Source organism: Alosa pseudoharengus, unplaced genomic scaffold, assembly GCF_046254945.1.
Source record: "Alosa pseudoharengus isolate Yale_2024_CS ecotype anadromous, Long Island Sound unplaced genomic scaffold, YU_APseudo_1.1 YU_APseudo_1.1_scf_20, whole genome shotgun sequence".
NCBI classification, from domain to species: Eukaryota; Metazoa; Chordata; class Actinopteri; order Clupeiformes; family Clupeidae; genus Alosa; species Alosa pseudoharengus.
In genome coordinates this window covers 29,324,463-29,346,962 of record NW_027468664.1, presented here as the reverse complement: position 1 = coordinate 29,346,962, position 22,500 = coordinate 29,324,463, and the positions used below count along the sequence as shown (strand labels likewise).

Genomic DNA, 22,500 nt, shown 5'->3' with positions numbered 1-22,500 from the left:
CGTTTTTAAGCAATAAACAAAATACTAACAACAGTGAAGTTCGTTTTTTCATGGTTTATTTTTTCCAAAAGCATCCTCTCCCCATGTGGCTATTGCTTTTACGTAAGGAGCTTGTAACAAAGTTGGCTTTTCTTCGTTTTCATTTTCTCTAGGCATATATGCTCAACAAATATCAGCGAGCTCAGCGAGGTATCAATGAACAGAAAACCGTGTTGGCTAACAATTTATTAAATACTCCTGTTATTGTCGTCAACGAAGTCGGTGTAGGCTGCTGCCTTTTCAGCGCCTTCTGCTTATGGTGATTCAGTCTTTTGAATTCGTTTGGCCTTGCCATGCAGTTGTAGGCTACAACGTCTCTTGCCGTTCCCTTCATGTGTTCTATCAAAATGTTGTATGCCCTCATGGACAGTAGCTCCGTGATGTCTGCATCTTTCCAGGTCGGAGATTTTCTGGACAGCATTATGCCACTCCATCATAACACTGGCATTTAAGTCAGATCTAACCACATGGACGCACGAAAGAAACGTCACCTACACGACCTCTCACTAGGTGTGAATCTTAACCGCATGTTCTACGCTTCATTCAGACACAGCACATTTACATAATGTCCGGAGGAAATACTAGGGGGGGAGTAGTATAAACACCGGGTGAATTCGGACTTCCACATGACCGGTTATGTCGTTCAGATATACGGCCCCACCGTTTAACATTGGCAGAACCTCCGGTCTTACACGTATGTCTGAAAGCGCTTACACACACACACACACACACACACACACACACACACCATCACACAAACTTCCCTTCCCAGTCTTTGTTATATTCATGCATTTTTTCTCACACACACATACAAACACAGCACTCACTCAGACACTTTCTGCCTTTCTAACACACACAAACACACAAACACACAAACACACAAACACACACACACACACACACACACACACACACACACACACACACACACACACACACACACACACACAGCCTTTTTTTGGTCACATTCAATTCATGTTGTCAAAGACACTCTCACTCATGCCCCATATGCGCAAAGTAAGAAGCAGAGTTGGGAGTGTGTGTCTGTGTGTGTGTGTATAAGAAGGCTGTACTTGGCAGAGTGGGGAAAGGCTTCGGCCTGAAACCGACTCTTTTCATGTTTCCACCTCTGAAATATTTATCACACTGCAGAGACACTTTCAGTCAGAACAAGCTCAGAGCCACCAATCAGGGTCTGGATCCTGTGTGTGTGTGTGTGTGTGTGTGTGTGTGTGCGCACTCCCCAGTGGAATGAGCTCAGTGCCATGACAGACACATTGTTTGCATTCTTCCTGTCATCGCTAGGCAACAGCAGGGCACCATAGATCTCCGCAGAGAGCTGGCATCTCTGCACAAACTGACATCAAGCCCATGGACTTGTGTTTGTGTGTTTGTTTGTGTGTTGGTTTGTGTGTGTGACTAATGTCCTCAGGGATGGTGTCACGACATCAGCTATGGTCAAGAAGAAGTTCAAGAAGAAGTCTTTCTCCCCCTCTCTTACTCCCTCTCTCCTAGTTCTCTCTTCCTCCACATCTCTCTCTCTTCTCTCTCTCTCTCTCTCTCTCTCTCAGCATCTTTATCTTTCCCTCTTATCCTCTCTGTGCTTAAGCACATTGACTGCCTGCAGGTTTTCCTTTCCCTGCTCCTCTCTGGCCTGGAGCATGAGCAGAGCGATATATTTTTATATCATCAGTGCACACTGTTTGTCTTGCTCTCTTAACAGTGTGTGTGCTCAGATTATATAATCTCCATCACACAAAGTAAGGGTTTGTTCTGTAAATAATCTATGACACGGAGAGAAAATAACTACCCTGTGTTTGTGTGTGTGTGTGTGTTTGTGTGTGTGTGTGTGTGAGCGAGCGCGCACACACACACACACACACACACAAGCTGATGTCTCCCCTGTGCACTCCTGACTAGCCTCCCTGTGCCAGAGTCACAGGGTGCTGGTTAGCGTAGCCACAAGAAAAGTCTAATAGAATTAGTTTGTGCACGTAGGCAGGGCAGGTGAGGATAGCACTAGTGCTAGCAGGTTTAGCAGTCGAGTCTGGCTAGAGAAGCAGTATGAGCAGGCTAATATCGTAGCGTGTCCTCATAGGCAGGGCAGGTGAGGTAGGGCTAGCAGGTTTAGTGGTCTGGGCCTTTTGCAGAGAATGACATCTGAGATTGCGGGGTTTTCAGTGTTGTGTGGGCCTACTTCCTGAGATCTAAAGACTCTTGTGTGTCTATGTGGATGTTGCGTATGAGTTGTGTAAAGGGGGAAATACATGAGTACACGTTGAACAGCAGTGTTGCAAAATTATTTTATCGGAGATGTTACAAAATAGTGACGTTGCCAGTAAGATACACTTCGTAGAATTTTAAAGTTTCGTAATGTTGTGACCAAAAAAAGAAGAGAAACAAACTCATCAGTGACTGCACCTCAACACTTTCCATGAATGAGGGTGCACACACATGTACACAGATGCAATCACACGGAAATCCACCCACGCAATCACATATATATATATACACACACACACACACAACCAAATTCTACTTTGCTTTAGCACCTACAACCAGGTGGCCACTTTTTCCACAGGCACGTATTCAGATCATGTCATGTTTGACTGAGCCTGATCGTCATAGATAAAACACACTAGGAGGTGAATAATTAAACGTGTGTGTGTGTGTGTGTGTGTGTGTACACATCAGTGTGAGTGGGGGTTTTCAGTCACACCTGGCCCCGGGTGGTGAATTACCATCCCTGGATCTACAGGACTTCCACATGACCTTTGACCCCCAGGGTGAATGAGTGGGGGGGTGAGTGTGAGTTTACACTAATAACAAACCTATCAGCGTCCTTCTCGGAATCATCAATGACTACAAACTGTTATTTAATAATTAACAATCTGAAATTCTAGTCTATCAGCAGTAGTTAATACCACAAAAACTACACTCAACTACTGTCAACTACAAAAATGCCTATAAAGATAAAACTGGCTGGAATAAAAAATATTAAGAACATGGGCCCTATCATGACATTCTAAAGTGCATCGTCACTCGTCAAAAGTCTATTCAAATTAAGTAGGATGTCCAGTTTACATTGGGAGGGGTTTCGTTCTCAAAAGTGGAGCGCATGGCGTAACAAGGTGTTCCTAGGTCTTTTAATCAGTCATATGGGTGTGTTTGGGGCGTAACATCATTTTAAACCAATGAGACTGACATCTGTCATTCCCTTTAACGGCGCAACGCGCGATATGTCAAATAAATGCATCGGTATTTTGGCATTCAACGGCGCATTTGAAGGAGGCTGCTTGCGAGACCGTATGGAATAGTCATTCTTAAACCATGCTTTACTAAAACCTAGCATAGCCTTCACGCATTTGCACTCGTCTATTATTTGAACTCATTGGCAAAGTGAAACTAACTTCACCAAGGAGTCAGTCAACTACAAGACAGTTATATGCAGTTACTTTCACTATCGACTGACAATGGGTTACCATCGAAAACATAGGCTGGAAAAAGCAACACTTACCCTAATGTTGCTCAAATGACTGAATAAAACAACAGTTATCCTGCAGAGGAGTTGCTTATATCTCGTGACAGTGCGTCTTCAGCTGTGCTCCATACGTGTCTCTCGCCTCTCCCCTAATCACTTTTAACCGTCATTACCAATTTGCAAATGATGGTGAATAACTACTCATCATGAGATGTACAGTATTTCGTAATATCTTTATTTCTAATTATGTTTCCCATTGTAATCGTGCAATTTAATGCTTTGCATGGACGTGCGCTGGTGTGCGTTCATGAATGATAGAAGGATGGTGCGTGCACCTGCCAATATGACTGTTGACATGCGCTCTTAAAATAGCATATGAACAACTCGCCATTGACTTCTGACCAGGTTTAGGTGGTGTATGATAGCGATTTTTAGACAATGCGCGAGTCCCCTCCCTAGGTTGTTAATTGCCACACCCCTGGGCGCAATGCTTAAAAAATAAACGTGCAAAATACCAAATTCAACTTTCCGCGGGTGAATAACGAGTATTACGCCATGCGCTGGTGACCCAAAATACAGCCCCATAAGTAGTATAACATACAGTATATAGCCTATATGGTACAGTGTTATTGTCAATCTTTGAAAGAGTATTAATGCAGTTGGAGCTAAGAGTTGGCTCGATTGAATGTCAGTTTAACTTCTCTAAGGCTACTTCACACTCTTTTTGATTTTGAGCTGACAAAAGCTTAGTCTTGTGGAGAATTGAGTGTGTGTGTGTGTGTGTGTGTGTGTGTCAGCCGCTGCAGGACAATGAGCGGAAACCGTTAGTCATCATGGCCGTCTGAGTATCGAAGAGGCTCATGGGATTAACGCTCTACTCACCTGGCCAAGACGCCTCCCCTGTAGACACACACCAGCCAGAGTCCTGCACGGGTCCCTTTCTGGAGACCCGTCCCCGCCCACACTCGCAAAGTTCAGCACCAGATCCGACCCGTCACCCGTGATGATATCAAAATTAAGCCTGCACCCGCCCAGACCCGTTAAAATTTGGCCTGTAACCCGACCCGTTTCCGGCGATAAATCACACACGAGCTAAAATCATGGCAATTAAAGTGCTTTATTTTTATCTCGCACCTCTCAACACAATATAGGCTCTCTATGATTCAATACATTAAATCTTAAGCTAATGAACAATATAGCCTAAAGTGCACTTTCTTTTACTCGATTCAAGTAGCCTACCATCGGCACCTTTAAATAGGCTATGGAACCTGATAACTCATGCATTTTTCTTTAACATTTTGTATAAGGGCTAAGTCTTACAATAACGTACCATAGCCCAAAGCTTGCTGCATCAGAACATTACATAAATAGACCTATTAATATTATAAGAAAAAATACAACCTGAGCATCACAAACAATAACTATATGTAGGCCTATGCCTATGCTGGCAACGCTCCAACTACGAGATGCATCGAAGAAATCAAAGTCGCAGTAGTGACGTGATGGTCAAAGGTCGTAGGCTATCGTTGACTAAAACACACATTTGTGATAATGGTAATTTAGACATACAAATATTGCACATATTTTTCATTTTTCAAACTAAAATACTGTTTTGGTTCTCCTCCGCTACCCGCCCACAAGGAGTTCCTTATCCACCCGCACCCCCGCCCGTGAATTTTAGGAATGTCACAATTCACCCGTTTGAGCAACTTTTATGCAGGTACCCGACGCGTTGCACACACACACACACACACACACGTACGCACACACACACACACACACACACACACGTACGCACACACACACACACACACACACACACACACACACACACACGTACGCACACACACACACACACACGTACGCACACACACACAGTTGCAGAGGCCCTGACCCCCTTTTGATACAGTGAGATTGTCCTTGCTTAGCCAATCTGTGGAGTGTGCAGTGTAGCTGGACAGGAAATGAAAGCAAGCGAGAGGCCAAAAAAAAATCACATCTGCCTCACATCTGCACTTTCATTTTTGACACGCACAAACTCTGAGCTGCAAACTGAGAAATCTCAGCTTTAAGTGTGTGTGTGTGTGTGTGAGTGTGTGTGTGTGTGTGTGTGTGTGTGTGTGTGTGTGTGTGTGTGTGTGTGTGTGTGAGAGAGTAAGAGAGAGTGTGAGCACACAGCTTTAACTGGGCCTGGGTCTGTGTCTTTCTGATTGTGTTTGTGTGTCTGTGTGTTTCCGATTGTGTGTGTGTTTGTGTCTTGTGTGCATTTTGTCCATGTGCACGTGCTCATCTATCTTTGCCCAGGAATGTCAAAAATTCCTCAGTGGCAGATGACTGTTTACGCTGGGCTAAATTCCGGACCGTGTGTACACTTGTGCACGTACTGTGTGTGTGTGTGTGTGTGTGTGTGTGTGTGTGTGTGTGTGTGTGTGTGTGTGTGTGTGTGTGTGTGTGTGTGTACATGCACAGGCACATTAGTTTGTGTCCTGTCTGCCGTGCTAATCACAGGATGTGTCTGGGCCTGCACAACAGAACAGCCAAAAACGAACCTAACCATCCTCATTCAAAGCTAATGGGTTTTTCTTTATCAGAATCATTCCCCCTTAATGACCGCCATGATGGAACTGATGAAGACTTTCACGCACAGACATCTCCACACGACAACAACAACAACAGGAAACACAGAACAGAGATGCATTATCCTTCCTCCACACACACGCACACACACACACACACACACGCACACACACACACACACACACACACACACACACACACACACACACACACACACACACACACGCAAGTACACACACACACATCACCTCATGACGGAACAGAGGCTGAAGGATGCCGAGGGGGGGGGGGTTAGTGGAATTGTACGCAGGTGATGCTAGTTAGACAGAGTTATATAAGGCACTGGCTGTGTTTGAAATCTTCAATAGCTCTACATAGTACTTTATATAGTGAATAACTAAGGTTGTTCACCTCATAGTGCTCTATACAGTGAATAATTAAGCAATATAGCACGAGTGAGAGTGGGGTTGGTCATGGATATTCCCACGGGTGTTGTTCGGCCGTAGCCACGAGGCCGGAGGCCTGTTTCGTTATGGTTTGCTAAGGAGTAACCCATTGCTTAATAGTGGAGGGCTGGGATGAGAACATTGTGTCATCTTCGCATTGTATCGCGGAGTGATTTATTATTAGCTGTGCAAAGTCTGAGTTGAAATGTCCAGGGATATTCCAACTCATGGAACGTCTCTCGGCCAATCAGAAACAAATAAATAGTTCCATAGAACCCAATTGTTGTATAACTATGAAGATGCTATGCTCACTAACTCTATAGTACACTTTTGTTGTGAAGATTTCGAACACTCGACCATTATTTTAGCTGCTGTTGATGGAACGAGTAATGGAGAGATAGTGTGTGATGTAGAGGAGGTGCAGGGACGTGATAGGATGATATAGAGTGTGGTGGAGAGGTGGAGAGAAGTGATTGAGTGATAGAGTGTGTGGTAGAGAGGAGGTGTAGAGGAGGTGTAGAGAAGTGATGGAGTGATATAGAGTGTGTGGTGGAGAGGTGTAGAGAAGTGATGGGGTTATAGAGTGTGTGGTGGTGAGGAGGTGTAGAGAAGTGATGGGGTCATAGAGTGTGTGGTGGTGAGGAGGTGTAGGGAAGTGATGGGGTCATAGAGTGTGTGGTGGTGAGGAGGTGTAGGGAAGTGATGGGGTCATAGAGTGTGTGGTGGTGAGGAGGTGTAGGGAAGTGATGGGGTCATAGGGTCAAGTCAAGTCAAGTCAGATTTATTTTTAAAGCGCATTTAACATGCACATAGTGCAATCCAAAGCGCTCCACAAACAAGACACATAACAACAAGACACAAGATGCCGGATGGAGCGGCGTAGTCGCCAGCGTACCCATGACATCAAGACAAGACAAATACATTTAAAAAATAACAAATACAAAAAATGTCGGACGGAGCGGCGTAGTCGCCAACGTACCCGTGACACCAAGACATACAAGACAGACAACAAAACAAATAAACGAATAAAAAAAAGAAAATATATTTTAAAAGGGGAAAAAGTGAGTCCAATTTCCAAACCAGCTGAAAATGTCCAAGGGCAATGATGATCCGTGAAAACTGCGCACAGAGCTGTGTCTTCACAACCGATGCAATGCCAACAAAGAACTGACCAACCCGGTGAATTCACTGGCAGTCTGGAGATAACGTTAACGTTAGAAGCTAGGCCTGCTAGACTGCAGTCTGGACATGATGGAAGCACAGTCCAAAGTACTGAGTGATCATGTAGATCCGCAATTCGGTGGACTTAACAGCGACTTTGTTGCTCCGTGAGAATGCAGCTCTTCACTGTTAACGTTAGTTTGCAGTTGGCAAGGCAGCTCGCAGGTCAGCAACAGCTCGGCGGGCACGGTAGATCTTTCGCAGAGTAGAGCCTAGGTCCGGCTGTCCCGAGAGATCCACTTGACCAGACAGTGAAGTGCACTGTTCACGGATGGATGGAAGGATGTCAGAGGCCCAGTTAGTCTGCAGTTGGCATGGCAGCTCGCAGGTCAGTAACAGCTCGGCGGCCACGGCAGGTCTTTCGCAGAGTAGCCTAGGTCCAGCTGTCCCGAGAGATCCCCTCGACCAGACAGTGAAGTGCTGCACCGCTCACGGATAGATGGAAGGATGTCCGATGCCCAGCTAGGGCAAAAGCTAGCCATAGCAAGCTCCCAATGGACAAATGTCTACGACATCAGCTGACTTAGGAGTAAAAAGGACTAAGAATAACACGAAAACTATCAAAAATAGTGTAAATAAATAGGGAAAACATTTAACTAGACAAACCAATACAAAAAATAAACATGACATTACATAAAATTACGAACATTACATAAAAACAAACAAAAACATGATGCCAGACGGAGTGTGTGGTGGTGAGGAGGTGTAGAGAAGTGATGGGGTCATAGAGTGTGTGGTGGTGAGGAGGTGTAGGGAAGTGATGGGGTCATAGAGTGTGTGGTGGTGAGGAGGTGTAGGGAAGTGATGGGGTCATAGAGTGTGTGGTGGTGAGGAGGTGTAGGGAAGTGATGGGGTCATATAGTGTGTGGTGGTGAGGAGGTGTAGCTGGGAAAAGGGCAGCAGGGCCTTTGTGTGTCCTAAATAGAGAAGTGGAACAGACCTCTAGTGAGACCGGAAGAGATGAGAGATTAGAGAGAGGGAGGGAATTAAATAAAGTTCAGATGGATGGCAGGAGGGATGGAGAGGGAGAAAGAGGGAGTTGGGCACAGCGATGGAGGGAAAGGGAAGAGAGGGATAAAGGAGGAGAGCAAGAAAGTAACAGAGAACTAAGGTTCTGGGATCACAGAGAGCGAGAGAGAGAACGAGAGAAAGAGAGAATGAAGGAAATGGAACATGGAGAGGGAGGGAGGGATGGAGAGGAGGAGGAGAGAGAAGAAGAGGGAATTGGAGTGAGTGAGTGAAAGAAGAGAGGAAATGGGTGAAAGTGAAGAAGAGAAAATAAAGAAGGCAACAGAGAGGTAGATGTGAGGAACATAGAGAGGGAGAGAGAGAAAAGGGTAGAGGGAGAGAAGGAGAAAGAGAAAGAGTGAGGGAGAGAGCGTGTATGTTCCACATCTCACTCTAGAGAAAAGGGTAGAGAGGAGAAAGAGAGAGAGAAAGAGAGAAGCAAGGGGTTTGTGGATAAAGATGGCTGCTGCAGGGCCTGTGGGATGCCTGCCTCCCTCTGTCCTCTTTCACTGACCTGCAGGAAGCACACGGTTTCCCTGGAGGACCGCACTCTCTTTCACTCTCTCTCCCTCTCCCTCTCTCTCCCTCTCATTCTTTCTTTCTTCAATCCTTTCTTTCTTTGACTCTGTGTGTGTGTGTGTGTGTGTGTGTGTGTGTGTCTGTGTGTGTGTGTGTGTGTGTGTGTGTGTGTGTGTGTGTGTGTGTGTGTGTGTACATTCATGTCTTACTAGTGTTTTCTTTCTTTTTTTCTCACTAACTCTTCATGCTCCAACTATTCTCTGCATCTGTGTGTCTCTCTGTCAGCCAGTCTCTCTTTCTCTGGCTTGTTGACATTTTCAGTTCCTCCTAATGTTTTCTCTCTCTCTCTGTCTCTCTCTGTCTCTCTCTGTCTCTCTCTGTCTCTCTCTCTCTCTTACTGTACTGGAGTCACCCAGCCCCCAGCACCCCCTCCCCCAATCCTTCTCCCCCCTCACACACTAACATTATACACACCCCGCGGTATGTCAAAGAGTGATGCGCGTCCCAGTAGGTCATGGTGTGTGTGTGTGTGTGTGTGTGTGTGTGTGTGTGTGTAGTAACGTTATTGTATTTATGCCAGTGCTGTAGAGGATCATTAGTAGCATTGATTTGGTGTGGCGTGCTCATCCTCTTATCTCGCACGCGCACTCATACACGGCTAAAAGGTTTGAACTGTCATCCAAACCCTGTGTGTGTGTGTGCGTGCGCACTGGATAGACTCAAAATTATGGGTGTTGATGTGTGTGTGTGTGTGTGTGTGTGTGTGTGATGGAGATGGACAGCCAGACATAAAGTAAATCGGATGTGGTGAAATCGGCCTACATGCAGACTACTAGAGGAAATGAATCAGGGGAGTGTGTGTGTGTGGGCTTGAGTTGACTGTGGCATGTGCTATCGTATGTGTTTAAGCTCTCTCTCTCTCTCTCTCTCTCTCTCTCTCTCTCTCTGTGCTGTCATGCTGTCATTTCATAGATTTTGGCCCCTTGTTGACCTTCCACCACACACACGCACGCAAACACAGACACACACGTGCACACACAGGCAAACACACACACACACATGCATGCACACACAGACAGTGAGCGGCAACGAGCTGTCACCCTGTTTATCTCTAGACAAAGACTTGAAGATGCTTCCTCTGGGTTGTGTGTCTGCTGTTCTGCATGGTCATTTTCTCTTTTCCTGCCCAGTGCCTCCTCTACAAGCATCTGGCCTCCTCTCCTCCTCCTCTGCTCCTTCTCTACCTCCCTCTCCTCCTCCTCTCCTCATCTACCTCCTCCTTCTCTCCTCCTTCAGCTCCTTCTCTCCTACTTCTCTACCTCCCTCTGCTCCCCCTCTCCTCCCTTCTGTCCCCTCTGTAAGTGCCCTTCTCTTCATCCCCACCAGTTCTGTGGCTCCTCTCAAGGCTTCCTTGTTTTGTGTCGGGTGGCTTTCGTCTCAGAGTGTGTGTGTGTGCGCGTGCGTGTGCGTGCCTGTGTGTGTGCGCATGTGTGCATGGAGTGAAGGTTGCCCTTGAGATGGTCCACTTTGTTCATGATAAAGCACCTGCACCTCCTCAAAGAACAGATGGTCTGTGTGTGTGTGTGTGTGTGTGTGTGTGTGCGTGTGTGCGCACGTGTGTGCCTGTGTCTGTGTGCGTGTCAGCAGGCATCTTCACTGCTTGCATATTTAAAATGACCTCAAATGGTTTGGAGTCTTGTGTGAAATTCCTCATGAGACCTGTGTGTGTGTGTGTGTGTGTTCGTATTCCCAAGGCTTGCGCAGGGCAAAGGCTCTGAGATGGGCTTGAATGCAGAATGCTCCATGATGATGCTTTTTTTTCTGTGTGTGTGTATGAACATGCGTACATGTGTGTGGTTGATCATGCTTGTGTGCAGTTGATTGTTTGTGTGTGTGTGTGTATAATTTCCCCTGAGAGACAAGTGACCACCAGCCTCACGTCGGGAGCTAGATGAAGTCATTTATCTTAGCGTCTCCCTCTTCTCCTCTTCTCCCCAGATCTTTCTCTCTCTTCTTCTCTTCTTCCTGTCACACTCTGTCCATCTTTCTCTCTCTCTCTCGCTCTGTCCATCTTTCTCTCTCTCTCGCTCATGCTTATGCCATATCTATGTATCTGTCTACTCTCTCCCACATCTTTCTCCTGTTCTCTCTTGTCTCTATCTATCTCTCTCTCTTTCTCTCTCTATCTCTCTCTCTTTCTCTCTCTCTCTCTCCCTCTCTGTGTCATGCACACACACAGCTCCTCATTCCAGCTTGTATGTGAAAATCAGAGATGGAATTCTTCCTGTCTCTTGCATTCTTTCTGTCTATCTCTTTGTCTGTCTATCTATCTGTCTGTCTCTCACACACACACACACACACACACACACACACACACACACACACACACACACACCAAACATATGCAGACAGAGATGTATTCTCTCTAACGCACACACACAGACACAAGCATACACACGTGTGCATACACACTCTCACTATCCAAACACACACACACACAGGCATGTTCTCCCTCACAGGCACACATACACGCATGGAGACACATACACACACACACACACACACACACACACACACACACACACACACACACCCTCTCTCTCTCACATTCATCCTCTCTCTCTCTCTCTCTCTCTCTCTCTCTCTCTCAGATCGACATGGACACACACACACACACACACACTGATGTAATCCCTGCTAGCCCCATAGGGAGTAATGTGATGCTCCCCCCACTCCCCTCCATCTCTCTGCCATGTAAAATTGATGCTCTCCTGCTGCCCCTGAAAAGGCCCTTATGTAACAGCTACTAGCCCGTGTTTCTTAGGCATGGCTACACACACACTCACACACACACACTCACATTCACTCGGGCAATGGTTGGAGAGAGAGAGTATGAGGCCCACTTGTGAATGCTTTTAAAAACACACACCAAACTAACGGGATAGGCAGTCACCGTGGTGAGAAAGCTTTGACGAGTGAGAGGAGAGAAACACACAGACACACACACAGGGCTCTCTCTGTTCCGTGTGTGTGTGTGTGTGTGTGTGTGGTTTGCGTTAGCCTGCAGGCACACATGCTCCCTGTAAAAGGCTTTTATTTGGCCGTGTGTATTTTTGTCTCCCTGATGAACCACAGAATTAGACTGTGTGTCTCCGATGAACACTGTGCCTGTGTCCCCCGGACGCCTTCATCCCATGCTGTCCCATGACTGCGCTGTGATGCCAATGCATCTGTCTGTGTGTACATTTAAGTATGTATGTGTTTGTGTGTGTAAACATACATGTTTGTGTTTGTGTGTGTTTATGTGTACGTGTGAGTACATGTGTGTATGTACCATCATGCATTTTAGGCACAGTGTTAAGAACCCCCTTTTTCCCAATACAGTACTCACTACATTGAAAGCTCATCTGTGCATCTGTTGGATGTTGAGATCCCCATTTCCTGGACCCTCTCCAGTCCTGCATTAGTGTCTCTCATGGGGCTACGGAACATACGTCACTCCACGGCAGCCCTCCCCACATTGATTTATCAAACCTAATTGCTTCTGCTCCTGGGCTATTGATGCTCCCATCGACAGTCTAGCCTTCACCTTGGGACCACCCCGGAGAGCGAGTGTCACACACACACACACACACACACACACATACAGCCGCTAAGGGTGGAAGGGTTCATGCACGTAGTGTGTGTGTTTGTTTGTGTGCGCACGTTTCCGTATGCGTGCGTGCCTTCTACCCAAAGTGGAAGTGTGGAAGTGGTGCCGTGAGCAAGGCAGACCAGCGTTAAAGGTGAAGAGCAATGCTTTCCTATGCGCGCTGAATATTCAGCCACTTACGAGTGCTTCAAACATTTAGGGGGCCGCTGTAATTGCAGGGATGTTGTAGTTGACTTCTGGGCTATATCTGGTGAACACATGTGAGCAGACCTCAGCTTAGCCAAGCAGGAAGCTCAGGCCCTCTCATGGGGGGAGATGAGTGCTTGAAAAATAATGACTGTGGTTCAGTTCTAATGTAAATTTATGTTCATAAATGTTTCTCCTGCATTTATTATGATGATGAATTTATCATCCGCTTCCATTTGTCATGTCGTCTGTGAGCTGTTTGGCGTGCGTAGTGGCCTGCCATCATTGACTTGTTGTTGAGTGTCTGCTCATATGAAATGACATGTGACCTCCTGGAGAGGCCAGATGCATAATGAACCAATCGAGCTAATTGATGTGTGTAGGTAGAGAAAAGGTTTATGGTTTTTTTGTTTTTTTTGGTTTACTGTATGAGTCAGCCAGTTCCACAATAAATCAGTGAACATGTGGTGTGTGTGTGCATGTGTATGCTTGAGAGTGTGTGTGTATGTGTGTTTGTTTGTTTGTGCATGGGTTTGCACATTTTTAGTTTTTCCTATTTGCCTGTTTGTGTGTATTAAGCATCTCTTTGTTTTTGACTGTGTGTGTGTGTGTGTGTGTCTATCTTTCTTGTGTGTGTGTGTGTGTGTCTGTGTGTGTGTGCGCACCACATCCTCCACGACCACTGATTTCACCTGGATGGTTAACATCCAGTTCAGAGGTCAACCTATTGAGCCATCCCATGATGGGTCAAGCAGTCTTAAAAAGGTGAGGGAAAGAGAGGTGGAGAGAGAGATGGAGAGAGACATAAGTGGGAGAAAAAAAAAGAGATGGGGAGAGGGGAGGAAAAAGAGAGAGAGAGAAGAATTATGGGGTGACCGAGTGTAAAACGCACAGGTGGTATGAGCAGGGGGCGTGTCTAAGCATTCCAACTTAATTACAGAGATTGTTCATAGAAGCCCATATATCTCTCTCGCTCTCACACACACACACACGTCTCGCACTCACTCACACACACACACACACACACACACACACACACACACACGTACACATGCAGTTTACACACGTATGTAAGGTTCACATGGTTCACATGAATGCATGCAGGCTCAAACAGTGCATGCATACTAACACACTCTTACACACTATGCATAAATGTACACAAACACAACATATTAACACACACAAACACAAACACACACAGTATCGGCTGCTTCTTGCCACTTGTGGGGAGTGAGAGTTGGGTGACAGTCTGACCCTTGACCTCTGAGTCCAGCTGCTGTGTTCCCCAAAGGTCATAGGGCACTGTCTTACAACCATTCTCACCATCACTCATTTGTCTGCCTCTGTGTGTGTGTGTGTGTACGTGTGTATTGTGTGTCGCTGTGTCTAAGTGTTTGGAATGACTAGGTTGCTGTACTTTGTAATACACTAAATAGTTGTTTAGGATGATAATTAATTAGTGAGACTTCTCTGTGTGTGGGTGTGTGTTTGAAAGAGGGAGAGAGAGAGATATAGAGTGTCTGTCTGAGAAGTATAGGAGGGTATAGGAGCTACTTTAGGGTAGCGCTTTGGGTCTTTGAAGATCCCCATTGAACAGGTACACCAACCAGTAATCAATATACTGTTTGAACTTTGTGTGTGCGTGTTAGAGCGTGTGCTGGAGGCAGGTAGTGTAAGTTGGTTCTTAGGTGTAGCCCACTGTAGGCATGAAAACTCCTCACCTTTCGGCGAAATTCGCCGTTTTGAATCCAAAATAGGGGACTTACGTGGTTCGCGCAGATCCAATGAGAAAATATTATGTGTGTATGGGGTTACAACTGAGTTTACAAATCACGCGCTGACACGAACGCATCTTGATGCGTTGTAAGACAAGAGCCCATAAAAACTTGTCTGATCCAGCAACGATTATGTGATTGCAGCCCCTATGCATTTAGCCTATTAAACAGTGGAAGCTAATTTTTGCCGCGGATGCAACGCGAACAGAACGCTTGCGCTGGAATAGCCTCCCTGTCTGTGTGACTACAGATATATGCGTCTGAAATGTCAGCTGGAATGTGAGCCTGGCGAGGAGAGATGCTTATTGATGTCACAGGTGGGCTAGTTGAAACTTTCAACTTCTGTCAGAAAAAGACGTTGAGAATTGGTGTAGCAACGTAGCATAGGCTGTTGTAAAAAGTTAGCGATATTAGACAGAAATATAGACATAACAAGTTCATTTGATGAAGAATACGAGCAGTTTGAGCCATCTATTCTAGATCGACAAAAGGTGAAGCAAATAGGCATACTTTATCAGTAGGCTATAGTAAATAGTCCGGTGGACAGCCCATAGAGCCCCATTGTGGACCCGGAAATGTTGAGTACACCAAAGTTTTATGATGGAAATATATAGTATGGGTTCCCAGCATGCAGAAACTGTCGGATGCTAATTTGCATAGGCTATGTTGGGCAATTTGTGTAATTGAGCTAATTAGCATAAATTAGCATAACAGCCTATATTGATCATATTATAAGAGATGCTTGGCCAAAATGGACAATGTTAGTATGCTTTTAGGGGTTACTGGAGATGCTGAGTCCATATCTGACATTTTCAAGATTCAAAATCACTATTTAAACTTGGTTTGGTCACATTTTACTCTCATTAAGCTGATTTTGAGTTTTTTGGTACAATTTAGACAGATTTCTGGAGGATAGGACTGTAGTGATATACAGTAGGGCTGTAACGATACACCAACCTAACAATTCGATTCATATCACGATTTTTGACCCACGGTTTGATACAAACCTCGATTTTTCTTTTTTTGGAGGGGGGGGGCTAGACATTTCAATAGCCTACCTTAGAGTACCAGAGGATTACAATGTAATATATCTGTATTATTTTATATCCTGATATAAAAAGAGAGAATACTGAATGTCTGATATTTATGACAGCACACTTTATGCAGATTAGCCTATAGCTTAGGCCTACTATTTCTATTACAACTCTACCACATTCAGCTGTCTGGTTGAAGCCTGGAAATATTGTAAACAAAGTAACATAGTTGGCTAGCTTATCCTAGTCTACTGATTGGACTGTTCAGTTTCCTCATGTGTGTTTAAGGTAATACTGTTCTCCTTGGGACAAGCTTTTTTGGGAAACATTGGTATTGAAATGATCATTCATTTCTCCCAGAATCCCCAGCGCGAAACATTGTGGGAAGCACAGTTGCACAGCTCCCCCAACAAGCCATTGCCATCCTCGGCGCAGGCGTTCCCACATTCAGTCCAGCAATTAGTCTCTGGCACTGCCACACAGCAGGTGGGGTGCACACACCGCAAGAGCCCTACTCACCCTGGGGAACCACAACCACCAGCGGCCCAATGCGGGGCGTGCTAGCAGTCACCTGGTCTGTCGCCTCTTGTCCCCAGCTCTCTTTAGAAAACGCCCTCAGGTCGCACTTTCACAGTGTGCACCACCGCAACGTTCCCCCAACACCTGGCGGGGCCTAGCCTCCACTGCCACAGACTCCCCGGCGCTGACCACCGTAACTGGCACTGCACCTCCGATGCTCCACTCCGTCGTCTCGCCAGTCGGGGCAGCAGACTCCACTTCCATCGCAGCCGGACCACGCTGCACACAGCTACAACTACCGATGTTGGCGTCCCTCCTCTGCTGCCTTGTCGCAGAGCTGTCCTCCGCTGTTTCGGCCACTCCACACCGCCACGATCGCGCCAAGGTCTACACCTTCTCTCTGGCTCGTGCCATCGGATTTCACACAACAAACTTTTTTCCCCCTTATTTTTCTAAAGAGCACCGGCAAACAGGCCGACTCGAACAGGCTCCGCCAACCGTCCATCCTCAAGGCACCACCTCCTTGCCGCTCCACCTCTGCTCTGCTCCGCTGCCAGGGCCACCGCCAACTCCAGCCTAAAGCTGTCCGGCGGTGGCAGGGGCTCAAGGTCTTCTCTCGGTGAAGTCAGCGCCCAGGCCAGCGTCACTACCTTATTTTCCAAGGCCGCTTCCTCAGACCGCTCTCCCAGTCGCGTGAAGTCCTTCTCCGCCGTGGCCACTGCATCAAAACCCTCTTCAGGCAAGCATTTCTCCCATAGCTAGGCCCAGGCGACGGCTGGTCTCCTCCTGCGGCTTCTACTGAAGGCCTCTGTAAGCTTTTTAGTACCCCTTACAAGGGTTCTCTTCGGATCCTTTTGCTTGGGCCTCCACCTAGCGGTGAGCATGGACAGATTATGAACTTTTGGGCCCCTGGGCCCAGATGTATTAAGGGCCCCCCATTAATTGTTGCATATGTGGAAGGGAGGTTTGGAGGTCCTTCCTCAGAAATGTTTTAATTTGTTTGATGTGATTTCCTGTATTCTGGTGCATTTTGGGGATGGCCAGTACTAAATTAAATCAGATTCATAGCCTACATCCTGATGTGTTGATATTGAGGCAATGATTTCATGCAAAGGCTTGGGCTTCAGGGCCCCCTGACCCCTTGGGCCCCTGGGCCGGGCCCGGTAGGCCTGTGCAGTAATTCATCCCTGGCGGTGAGGTCTCCCACTCCCGGCTCCTCCAGCACTGAAGACACTGTCTCCTACAGAACGCAACTTGCTCCTCCATGGAAAACGTTCCCATCTACAGGTGCTGCTTTGGAAAGCAGCAGACCGTCCTGATCCACCGGCTGTGGATATAACCGCGTTTGGAGGGAGTTGGAGAAGACAGGTATGAAGAAAGGAGAGGAACTTGCCCACCCTCAATTCAAGTCCTGTTGCTCCTCCTGATTTGTTAGCTGTTATCAGCTGTAACTGCAAAGCTGGGTTAAAACTGTACATATATCTGGAAAGTGCAGCTGCAGGCCTGGCCTGTACTAATTATTGTTTCTGCAAAGGCAGTGATGTTTAACCTGACCCTAGCTAGATGAATTTCGTTCCGCTTAGCTCCGCCTAGCTTCACTCACATCCATCTGGGACCTCTTCCATTGAGAGTGATTTCTGCAACCGATTTTATGGTTCAGCCAATCAGGACGCAGGGCGGGAGTTTCATAGATGTGATGTAGTGGAGAAGCGACCGTGAGACTGTTATCAGCGTCACGGGTTGGCTTCGATGTGAGTGGTTGAAGTAGCACGTCAATAGATGACGGACAAGTGGCTTATTCAATCATATGCAAGCATTTTTTGATTAGGCCCAGCCTTCTGAAGCAACACTTCAATGGATTGGTCCCAGATGGATGAGTGGAGCTAGGCGGAGCGAAATTCATCTGGCTAGGGTCAGGTTAAGTGATGTTACATGTGGCAATATATTTACACAGCAAAAACAGCAGAAGGACAGGGATGAACAGTCTGGAGAAGATGGCGACAGGACAACGGATGAGGACAGTGAGGAGTAGTAGAGGCTAGTTCTTCCCTTTGTTACTCAATTGTGAGTCACAGCAGAGGGCCAGTGAATAGCTATTTCCAAAATGATTGTGGAATTCAGAAATAACCTGAGGATCCAAATTATTCCTAAACACTGAACATTTTTATCCTCCAAAAATCCGTCTAAATCGCCTCCAAAAACTCAGCAAAATCAGCTTAATGAGAGTAAAAACGTGACCAAACCAAGTTTAAATAGTGATTTTAAATCTTGAAAATGTCAGATATGGACTCAGCATCTCCAGTAACCCCTAAAACATACTAATATTGTCCATTTTGGCCAAGCAGCTCTTATAATATGATCAATATAGGCTATTATGCTTATTTATGCTAATTAGCTCAATTACACAAATTGCCCAACATATGCAAATTAGCATCCGGCAGTTTCTGCATGCTGGGAACCCATACTATATATTTCCATCATAAAACTTTGGTGTACTCAACATTTCCGGGTTCACCTTTCTGTCCACTGGACTAAAAGGCTAATGTGAATAACTAAATAGTTGAATTAAATGCTACTAAACTGGGCTGGTGCGTTTTGTCGAGTTCAGGGACAAAAGCAGTGTTTGACATGGTAATGCTGTCTTTACGTTAAGAAACGTTCAGTGGCCTGGTCAGTAAGTCTAGTCTGTGTCTACAGGGTTTAACATGTAATGTGAACACTGTTCACACAACTTTATTGGTTGGTTAAACACAATAGCACAATGCCACAATCTGTAAGTAGCCTAGGCTGCAGGTTAAAACATTTCAAGTCAATTTAAATTAATTAACAAATTAAAGCCTAGTCTACCCTACCCAAGTTTATTTATTACCTGGTTTGGTCCAACAAATATTCAGACTTATCTTATTCAGACTTATTCTAATAGTCTACTGTGAAGTGTCCATTTAATAGGCCTATGAAATCTTCAGAAATGTCTGATAACTTCAGGCACAAAGAAATAAATAATTAAATAAAGAAAACTCATTTTGTAGATTACTGAGGAGGAGAGGAGGGCCAGGCTGAAGCATGTTGCCAAACAGCGAAAGTGGGCCCCTTCACACTTAGGCCCAAGCCAAAAAGAAGAAATAAAGGTATTTTTTTGTAAAGATTAGTCATTTTGTAGTTTGTTTTCTTAATATATCTCTGGTTTTAGGCAACTTCATACTCCATGGAAGCTATGCACTATTGGCAACAATGTCACTCGCACTTGTTTTGCATGAAACGGCCATTTCCCTCTTTGCGCGCCCTTCTCACCTTTTTCACCCCTGACCCGTTTTCATGCCTGTGTACAGGTGTGTCAGACAACCTGCCAGTTTCCATGGTAACATGGCTTTGATCTGCTTGTGCATGATGTCATGGCGTAATTGTTTTTATGGCGAGGGGTTCACGTTCCTAATATGTGGTCTCTTTTCGGCCATGCTTGATCTATCTCTCTCCTTCTCCCAGTTCATTTCTCTCTCTCTCTCTCTCTCTCCCTCCCTCCCTCCCTTCTGGAGTTGCCCTGGTGATTTCATGCCTCTTAGTCAAATACAAAGGCAACCTTCTGCTCCCCCTCCTCTACACACACACACACACACACAAACTTGGTTGCACCCTCCCTTCCTCCCATCTCTCTCTTTTCTTTTTCATCTTTCTCTCCCCTTTCTCACACTCTCCCCGTTTACAGACGATGTTCCTCGGGAGAGAAGGGGGTGTCTGTTGCCATGGTGATAAGGTGTGTGTGTGTGTGTGTGTGTGTGTGTGTGTGTGTGTGTGTGTGTGTGTGTGTGAGTGTGAGTGAGATGATTTCTGTGTTGGAGGAACTCACAAGTCTCCTGTTTCAGGCAAATGGGAGATAGATTTTCGAGCGGGACTGGGAAATAGCAGTAGGTCGGATTAGAACCCGGGGTGTCCGTGCGTGGGCATTTGGGTCTGAATGTGGTACGCTACGGACCTTGCAGCCACTTGCACCACAGCCCCCCCCCCCCCTTTTTCTGACGTGCAGAATTGATCGTAGTGTTTTGTGAGGCTCATTACATCAATGACTCTCCCTCCTTGGCACGCTATCTACAAAACCCTGGTACTCTCAATTAACTGAAATAGAGTCTGAAAGAGGGTTGGGGACGATATCACCCATAATGTAACACAAACAAGAGTAGTTCTGTAGTTCTAGACCAGGGGTCGGCAACCTTTTTTGCCTGGAGAGCCACTTTTACCAAATTTATTTTTTTTTTATCTCAGAAGAGCCACATAAAGACGGTTACAAGAAAAAGTTTGGATATTTAACGTACAGTTACTTTCATTCAACAGAGGATTTTTAAATACACTTTCTACTAGTTTTAAAAGTAGGCCTAATGTGCAAGTAACTTGAAATGTAAAGTGGAATGACAGAAGTATATTTTCCCCTATTTTTCCGGTGTCCTTTGGTATGCAAAGTAACATCATAGTTAACAACACAACACTCCATTTTCGTTGACATGTCATTGGCAAAATTTAATATTAGGCCTACCAGAGATTAGATTTGGTGATGGTCTTGGAGTCTGGCTGGCTCATATTCAGTGAGGTGAAGTTTCATGCAAGAATTGAGGCTGTCACCATTTAAGGCCTACTCCACCCAAAACTGTCATATCCATAACGCCAACTAAATACCATGGCATTGTGTTGGCGTTATGGATGTGACAGTTTTGCGCGAAATTGCCCTTAAACGTGAGCGCAGGTTTGTCTTTATATTTTTCATATGCGAGAAAGATTTCTCATATGCAAGTGGAACCGAACAGGATTAACACAGCAATACTAACTCGTTGCAGTGTGCGATATATAACGGGCAGTTCATTTCACGTTTTCAGAATTAGTCTTCGGATGGAAACTTTCCCATTTCAGGCAGCTTGTGTTCGCACTCGCAAGCTGTGGTCGTTGACGTTTCCTTATCTAGCCTACAGCAAGCGCACACTTCAACAATAACAATCAAAGTGTTCTTGTTGACTGAAATGGAGGGAAATCGGTGATTTTGTTTGATATTGACATGGCAACGAACCGCAAATGTAACAATATTGTGCAGGCTACGGTAACGGAGTCAAGTTAGGTGGAAAGTTATATAGGCTAAATTACTCAGATAGACAAAATATTACATTTTGAAAATGAACGAACTAAAATAAAATGTATTTTAATTAAATAGACTAGGCCTACTCATTAATTATTTTCAAAAGCTGAGCCGCATCAGAGGGATCAAATCTCATATTTTCAAATCTCCGGAGCCGCGAGTTGCCAACTCCTGTTCTAGACTAACTGCAGTAGCCAGGGTGGCTCTCAGTTGTGGGAAATACAATACCCACAATGCACTGGACCCCTAACCAAACACCAGAGACTCAACACTTTACATTTCCAGTACACTATATTGGACACATGCATACATACACCCAGATTTATACACACAAATATGTGTGTGTCCATTTGTTTGTGTGTGTAATACAAATGTGTTTTTTTTTTTGCGTGTGTATGCGTGTGCCGGTCTATGCGTGTGCCCGTGTGTGTGTCCGTACAATTCGATATTCAGTAACTCTTTCTACTCAGGCTTTTCCTGCATTATCAGCCTAATTAACCTAATCCAGTACCACACAATCTGTTTCCCCCTGTTTGTGTGTGTGTGTGTGTGTGTGTGTGTGTGTGTGTGTGTGTGTGTGTGTGTGTGTGTGTGTGTGTGTGTGTGTGTGTGTGTGTGTGTGTGTGTGTGTGTGTGTGTGTGTGTGTGTGTGTGTGTGTGTGTGTGTGTGTGTGTGTGTGTGTGTGTGTGTGTGTGTGTGTGTGTGTGTGTGTGTGTGTGTGTGTGTGTGTGTGTGTGTGTGTGTGTGTGTGTGTGTTTGTGTGTGTGTGTTTGCATGAATCAGTATGCATTTTTGCAGTGTGTGAGGTGGGGGTGGGGGGTGTTGAGTGCGTCAGTAACCCTCTCCTCAGGCTTTTACTGTTTTACAGGCCTAATTAACCTGATCCAGTGGCACACTCTCTGCCCCCGCGTGTGTGTGTGTGACTG

At 45.7% G+C, this 22,500-nt stretch overlaps 1 protein-coding gene across 2 annotated transcripts in view; it reads left to right on the top strand.

Annotated features, from left to right (window-relative positions):
• cdk17 (cyclin dependent kinase 17) overlaps positions 1–22,500 on the top strand; it is a 78,208-nt gene that overhangs the window by 13,095 nt on the left and 42,613 nt on the right. The window contains exon 1 of one of the 2 annotated variants that reach the window (XM_076297029.1): positions 19,486–19,585. The exons of the other annotated variant lie outside the window; for it this stretch is intronic. The gene's annotated coding sequence lies outside the window, so the exon portion shown is untranslated. Of the gene's footprint in view, positions 1–19,485; positions 19,586–22,500 lie in introns of those variants that run through there. 2 annotated transcript variants of the gene reach the window in all.